The following is an 8,635-nucleotide window of genomic DNA, read 5'->3' as shown; positions in this document are numbered from 1 at the left end:
TAAATACAAGAAGAGTCCTATGAAACTCAGTCTTTATATTGCATGTAAGTAGCATTTGATTCAAAAGGGAGTAAACAGATTCTCTGTGATAGATAATTAAAGTTAGTATTCAGATAAAAACCAGCAAGGTGTATGTAGGTAGGCCATCTCAGTCTCTATACAAAAGCTAATTCTGCCATGTCCTTAGAAAAATATATCAAATAGCATTTAGAGAAGGATAAAACAGCCATGGAAAAAGGAAGTACATGGAAGTGATCATATGATTCTACAAAACAGTGAAGGTAATATTTTATATCAAGGGTTTTAACAATGTATCACTTCCTAATCCAAGTTTCTTCTTTCTTTATTAACTCAATATCTTCTTGAATATTTTAAGGTGATAATAGATTACTGAATTAAGTCAACACAACCTGTTTATTTCTCCTTCCTCAAGATTAAGTGAAGTTTTGTTCAAGTACAATGACTTCAGTTAAGAATGTATATGTAAACAAGATCCATCATTTTTGCTGCATACAAAAAGCACACTTCAGCAAAAATGACAGCCACTACCTCATAGTATAGAGCTGGAAAAATTTTTTCCAAGTAAATGGTCCTAAGAAACAAAATGGAGTAGAAATTCTAGTATCCAATAATATAGACTTTCGACCAAAATTTATCAAAACATAAGGACACTATATACTCATCAAAGGAAAAATACACCAAGAGGAACTCTCAATTCTGAACATCTATGCCCCAAATGCAAGGGAATCCACATTTGTAAAAGAAACATTACTGAAGCTCAAAACTCCCAATCAAACTCATAAAATAATAGATGGAGACTTTAACATCCTAATCTTACCAATGGATAGATCATGGAAACAGAAACTAAATAGAGACACAGTGAAACTAACAAAAGTTGTAAACCAAATTGATTTAACAGATATCTATAGAACATTTCATCCTAAAACAAAATATACATTTTTCTTAGCACCTCATGGTACCTTCTACAAAACTGACCATGTAATTTGTCACAAAACAGCCTCAGCTGATACAAGAAGATTGAAATAATCCCATGCATCCTATCAGATCACCAAGGACTAAGGCTAGACATCATCATCATCATCATCATCAACAACAACAACAAGAACAAAAACCAGAAAGCCCACATATACAAGGAAGCTGAACAACTCTCTACTCAATGATAACTTGGTAAGGGAAGAAATAAAGAAATTAAAGACTTTTAGATTTTAACAAAGATGAAGCAACAACATATCCAAAATTATGGGAAACAATAAAAGCAGTATAAGCAGAAAACTCATACCTCTGAGTGCCTCCATAAAGAAATTGGAGAGAGAGCATACAGTAAGAGCTTAACATCACATCTGAAAGCTCTATTAGAAAAAAAGCAAATATTTCTAAGAGGAGTAGATGACAGGAAATAATCAAACTCGGGTCTGAAATCAACCAAGAAGAAATAAAGAGAACTATATAAAGAATCAACAACACTAGGAGCTCATTCTTTGAGAAAACCAACAAGATAGACAAGCTCTTAGCCAGACTAAACAGAGGGCCCAGAGACAATATCCAAATTAGCAAAATCAGAAATGAAAAAAGAGACAAATAACAACAGAAACTGAAGAAATTCAAAAAAAAATATCAGGTCGTACTACAAAAGTCTATACTCAAGAAAACTGGAAAATCTAGATGAAATGGATAATATTCTAGTCAGATACCAGGTGCCATAGTTAAATAAGAATCAGATAAATCACCAAAACTGTCCCCAAACACCTAAGGAAATAGAAGCTATCATTAAAATTTCCCAACCAAAATTGGGGTATTTCTGTGACAGACCTTTTCACTTTGTTTAAGGGAGGATTGTGGAAGGTCTTTGGAACTTGGGCAGGAAGTCATTGAGTGTGGGTTGGCTGTTTTGGGGCTTGGAAGATAAGAATGTTGAGAGCATTGCAGACAATGGAGGCCTGGCTTGTGAATTTTCAATGGGAAACAAAGACTCTCATGGGTCCTTTTTGTTAAAATATCTGTGATGTCTTATTATCTGGAACTGAAGAATCAGCAGCAATTAGACAAGAGACCAGAATCACTGAAATAAATCCTGTGTGTTGTTGGAAAAATGAAAGTTGGTCAAATGGAGCTGAGAAATGAGCAAGGACTACGTAGAGAACAGCATCAATGAAGTAAAATTTGGGAAATGTTTCCTCGGGGTCTATACACAGAAGCTGTGTTCCAAGGCAGCCAAGGTTGTACTTTGTGCTAGCAGCCAAACTTGGTAGTATAAGAGTAACCTCTAGAAGGTTCTGGTATTGAAGTGGTCATAGAGAGCAGTAGAGGCTTGGACCTGTGTGTCAGGGCTGGGGTTTCTGAAGAGAGCCAGTTAGGGGTTACCAGTGAGAGTGCATACAACTTGGAGGAAAAGACCTCTGAATTTTTGGAGATTCTAGTATCATGCTGTGATCACCAAGAACAGATACAATACTGGAATGGAAATAGTCAGAGCCCCAGAGACAAGCTATGCGTACAGTAGATGGCAGAGCCAGAGAAGTGACACAAGCCTTTTGGAGACACCTAGAATATTGTGAGTTAATCCCAGATACTCGAAACTGAGTTATTTACATTGTTGTAGTCGGGCTTTGCTTTATTCAGATTGTGACTGTCCTGGTTATTCCCTCTTGAAATGAGAAGGTATTACTTTTTTTTTTCATTTTATATGAACCTACATATAGAAAGTTTAAACTTTTAAAGAGCTCTTGGAATTTTACAAAGACCTTGTATTTTAAAAGAGACTGAATTTTCAGTGTTTGAAATGTTAAAGACTGTGGGATGTTCAGAATTTCGAATGTTTACATATGTATGTACATACACATATGAATGTGAATATACAAACACATGTGTATACATCTACTCACAAAATCCAAACTTGTGAATAAGCATAAAGAAGTGAAAGACCTCTACAACAAAAGAATTTAAGACACTTTATAAGTAAAGCACTAGAAGATGAAAAGGTATTTTGTGGGAAGCAGGTGTGGCCAAGCCCTGTGATCCCTGTTTACCAAGAACCTGAGCCTGCACACATGTAAGATCCTGTACTGTCCGCCTGATGAGTCACTGGCCTATCACCATACTCCCTCCCTGCATGCATGGCTCATGTTCAGAGCATGCTGATCACTGAATGGATCCAGGAAAGTGGAGAGGGATAAGAGGAAGAGGATCAAAGAAAAACAAAAACAGGATGAGCCCAAGATAAAGATGAGAGTTGTTGGAGAAACCTTCCTTGGTGCTCGTGTCAGTTTTTCTGTCTATGCCGGTCAGAGTGAGGGGTTACAGCATCTGGTGGCCCATATGGGGAAGAAAATAAAAAAAGGCCAAGAAAGAAGTAGAAAAGAAAGCAAAAGCAGAAGCCAGGCAGAAGGAATAGGAAGCCAAAGTAAAGCAATGACAAGCTGAATTAGAAGCTGTTTGGTTGGCTAAGGAGAAAGAAGAGGAAGAAGTTAGAAAAAGAAAAGGCAGAAACTTCAGAACTCGTGCAAGAGCTGGAACAAGAAAAAGGAGCTATGGGGGAGTTCTGTGGTAGCTCTAGGAAGAGGCTCCCAGTAGAAGGACGAAGTTAGGCTCCTGGTAGAGGGATAAAGTTAGGCTCCTGGTGTAGGGACGAAGTTAGGAAAGTTTAGCCTCTAAAAGGGACAGAAAACCTCAGATATGAAGCCATGGGATCCACCACTTCAAAAGTGAAAGTAAAAGCTGCATTAGTGTGGCTTCTCAAATCCTCCAGATGGATACTTTGCAAAACAAATAATACTCCAGAAATCTGCAACAAATACAGATTTGGTAATCACAGGGATGCATATACTGAATCAACAAAAGTTAGTAGACATGAAAGTATGCACACTGATGAAGAACCTTGCAAATATAAAGACTATGGCAAATCTTTTAAGTTTATTTTCAAACATAAGTCAGAGTCATGGAATCTACATAGGAGAGAAAGAATATAAAGAATGTGATAAAACTTTTGGCTCTATCCCAAAACTTGTACATCTAAGAAGTCATAGTGGAGAAAACACACAGAAGTATAGGAAATATAGAACAGGATTCAGGACCTTAGCACAAATTTTGTTACTCCCTAGCTATCATGCTCACTTTCCTACAAAAGGCCTAATCAGAGGAAAGAAGGGGTTTGGATCCACTGGGGACCCAGGAGTGTGGTTCTCTATGGATTTAGAAGAGNNTCCCCTTTATAAATTAAAGATACAGGGAGTTATCATTTGGGGATTATTAAATTCTGGAGCTGATAGGAGCATTACTAAGGAAGCAGATTGGCCTTCAGTATGGCCTATTTAGCCCTCAGCTCAGACTCTAAGGGGATTGGGGTTTGTTCAAGACCCAAACTACAGTGCAGGAAGGTCATAAAGGAAGTTTTCAACCTTTTATATTGAGTATACCCAAATCCTTGTGGGGTAGAGATGTCATGAAACAGATAAGTGTGGTTTATGTGGAAGGAGATGCCCCACGAGTTCATCTGTTCCCGTCTCAATCTTCACAAGCGATAAAATTGCATGCTGTCCTACAAGTGTTCCTAGAAATTGAAGAGGCCTTTAATCTGATTTTGGATAGCCAGTATGTGGTCCAAGCAGTTCAACAATTGGAAAATGTAGGGTTAATTATTCATATTAGAGCCCATACTGGACTCCCTGGGCCATTGAGAGAAGACAATGCTATTGCAGATATGCACACATTTACAGTGTTCACCTTTTTGTCTGCCTCCCCTTTTCAGCTTGCCCAGGAGTTCCACACAAATTTTCATGTTAATGCAGAAATCTTGAGAAGAAAATTTAACATCACATGAGAACAAGCTCGCGAAGAAGTGGTATTGAAATGTGCCCATTGTGTTTCCCTGTTGCCTTAAAAGAGCATAGCGGTAAATCCCAGAGGACTTAAACCATTAGCAATCTGCCAGATGGACGTTACCCATATTTCTGAATTTGGATCTTTAAAGTATGTCCATGTATCAGTGGTTACCTTCTCAGGTGTCATTTTTGCCACTGCTCATGCAGGGGAAAAGGCTCAACACATTATTGCTCATTGCCTTCATGCCTTTGCTGCGTGGGATGTGCCAAGAAAAATTAAAACAGATAATGGACCTGCCTTACATCGCAAAATTTTTTACACTTTTGTCAAGCTTTGGGAATACATTTGGTTCATGGNCTGCCCTACAATCCCCAGGGCCAAGGCATTGTGAAAAGAGCAAATGCAACTTTAAAATATACTTTAATTAAACAAAAAGGGGGAATGGGAGTACAATGTAAGTCCCCCCAAAGATAAATTAAATCTTATTCTTTTTATTCTTAATTTTTTAAATTTGGATTTTGATGGCTGTTGTGCTGTGGATCATCATTGCTCTCCACATGTTGCTAAATCTGTGTCTGTCCTATGGAAGGACGTCCTTACTGGACAATGGAAAGGCCCTGATCAGGTTTTGGTATGGACATGGGGAGCAGTGTGCATCTTTCCACAGGATCAAGAAAATCCCCTTTGGGTGCCAGAACGCTTGACACGACTGTGGAGAGAGAAATCTACCGATAAGTATGGTGATGGCTCAGTAGAGTTATAGGGGATAGTGAAGGCCCTTCCCCTACCGGTTCCCCTGAGTGTTGAGAAAACTGGGTTTTAGAAAGCATAACAACACAATTTAATCTTTATTTCTTACCATGTATAAAACTCATCTCCCCATGATTCAACATCCTCAGCCTAAGATAGGATACCCTGAAACCACTATTGGAAAAATGATAGTGTTTCAATTTTTAGTGACAGGAAAGGAATTTTTAAGTAAAAATTTGGCAATATAGGAAATGAGAGTAGCAACTGACAAATGAAATCTTAGGAAACTAAAACAGCAAAAGAAACTAACACAATGAACAGGCAGATCACACAATGAAGAAAGTATCTTTGCTAGCTATACATGCGACAGAAAGAGAGTGACCATTTAGAATACAGAAAAATCAAAAGAGCTAAACATTTAGGAAATGTTTAATCACAAAAAAGTGGGCTATGGAACTGTTTGATTTTGTTTTGATGTTGCTATGATAAACACCATGATGAAAATCAACTTGGGAGAGAAAAGCATTTATTTAGCTTATAGTTCCAGGCCATAATCCATTACTGGGTGAAGTTGGGGCAGAAAATTAGTCAGAAACCATGGAAGAATGGTGTGTGTGTGTGTGTGTGTGTGTGTGTGTGTGTGTGTGTGTGTGTGTGCAGGCATACTTGTCTAAAGATGGTGCTGCCTACAGTGGGCTGAGCCCTCTAACATCGAGACAGGCACTCACAGACGTGGCCATAAATCAACACTATTGAGGAAATTATTGAAGTTCTTTCCCTTTACCAGGTAATCCTATCTTGTGTGAAATTGAGAATAAGAACTAATCCAGTGTGGTGGTTTGAATGAGAAATATTCCTCATAGTCTCAGGTATTTGAACACATGATATTCCATTGGTAGCACTGTTTTGGGGGAGTTACAGTTGGTGCAAACTTCTTTGAGGAGTATGTGACTGGGGCAGGCTTTGGGATGAAAATACCTCTCTTCTAACTTTATCTCTATGCTGCATGCTTTTAGCTTCCTGTTGCTAACAACACACCCAATGCCGTATTGTACCTGACATTATCCTCTGGAAGTATAAGCTAAAGTAAACTCTTCTTAGTTGCCTTGGTTATGATATTTTATAATCACCACACGAAAGCAACTAATATATCAGGGAAGGAACTGAACAGAAAACTCTTAAAAATTAAGAACCCAATGGAGGAGTTAGAGAAAGGACTGAAGGAGTTGAAGGGATTTGCAACCCCATGGGAAGAACAACAATATCAATCAACCAGACCCCCCCCCCCCGCCAGAGCTCCCAGGGACTAAACCACCAACCAAAGAGTACACATGGAGGGACCCATGGCTCCAGCTGCATATGCAGCAGAGGATGGCCTTGTCTGGAATCAATGGGAGGAGAGGCCCTTGGTCCTGTAAAGGCTCAATGCCCCAGTGTAGGGGAATGCTAGGGTGGGGAGGCTGGAGTGAATGGGTGGGTGGGGGAGCACCTTCATAGAAGCAGGGAGAAAGGGGATGGGATTGGGGGCGTTCAGAGGGGAAACTGGGAAAGTGGATAACATTTGAAATGTAAGTACTTAAAATATCCAATAAAAAAAGTTCACAGACACACAAATAAAAGAAATACTTTAAAAATGCTCAACATCCTTGTGTAGCAGTGAATTCAAATTAAAACTACTATAAGATTCCAGCTCAATTCAGCATGGTCATCAGGAATATAAATGAGAGCAAATGCTGGCTTGGATGTCACAAAAGAGGAACTACTATCCATTGTTATTGGGGAGTGTAAAATATTGTAGTCACTTTAGAAATAAGTCGTGAGAAAAATTGTCATATGCATACATAACAGAATACAACTCAGATAAAAAAGGAAATTAGCAGGTGAATGTATGGAACTGGAAAAAAAGAGAAAGCAAGGTAACTCATGTCCAGAAATACATGTCATATGTTCTTTCTTATATCTTAGCAGTAAATGGCTTACTCTGGGTGTTTAACTTGGAATACAACTGGAAGCTAGAAAACTAGAAAGGAAACTTTAGGGTGGCACATCAAAAGAGGAGCATAGTAGATGTATATTATAAATAAAAGAAAGTACAGAGATGAAAAACTGGGCATGGCAAAGAAGGGAAGGGAGGGGTAGAAGAAAATACAGGGAAGTTGGTCAGCAAGGCTAATTCAAGGAAAAGTGTATAGAAACCTATTATCTTACAACCTACTTAAAATACAGCCAGATAAATACATAGATACATGTATGTATGTATGTATGTATGTATGTATGTATGTATGCATGCATGTATACAAAGAGTATAAATAAAAATATACTACCTGAGTTGATAATACCCAAGAGCCATACTTATCTAACAAAACTCTAGTACAAGGCATGAGAAATCTCCATTTGAGCTGTTCAACAGAGCAGTCCAAGAAACTGTTTCTGCCCTTGGTTACATCCAAGTAGTTGAATAGAAGTCCGTATTGCTGAAGTCTCCATAAACTTTAGACTTGGAACCTGGAATGTGTGAGCTGAAACTGACTAAAAAGCCTTCTATTTAAGGACTAGCTTTCATGGAACTGGAAGTCGATATGCAAACTGTTAATGGAAAAAAGTAATCAGTTCTACATAGCTGTCATGCCTGTGAACAAGTACTAACATAGCAAGATATCTGTACAGGTGTAATAGTGACACATATCTTGGCAGTAACTGCAGCTATCTATTGCACTCAAGGCCCACATAACATGAAGTGATGCCGAGTACCATAAACATAGCCAACTACTTGTGGCTGGAGAGTTCAGAATGTGAAAAGAGAACCTCCACTTTTCTAAAACAGCATAATCTCTGGTTCTGTTTTCTCAATAAGTATACCAACAGATAGATGTAGGTCTAACCATCCAAGAAGCTTCTTTCTGCATCACCAAGAAAATAAAAGGATATGAGTTAAAAATATATAATTGATTAGTTCATATTGTTGTTGCACCTACAGGGTTGCAGCCCCCTACAACTCCTTGGGTACTTTCTCTAGCTCCTCCATTGGGGACCCTGTGTTCCATCC

Source organism: Mus pahari, chromosome X, assembly GCF_900095145.1.
Source record: "Mus pahari chromosome X, PAHARI_EIJ_v1.1, whole genome shotgun sequence".
NCBI lineage: Eukaryota > Metazoa > Chordata > Mammalia > Rodentia > Muridae > Mus > Mus pahari.
This window is presented reverse-complemented; position numbering follows the sequence as displayed.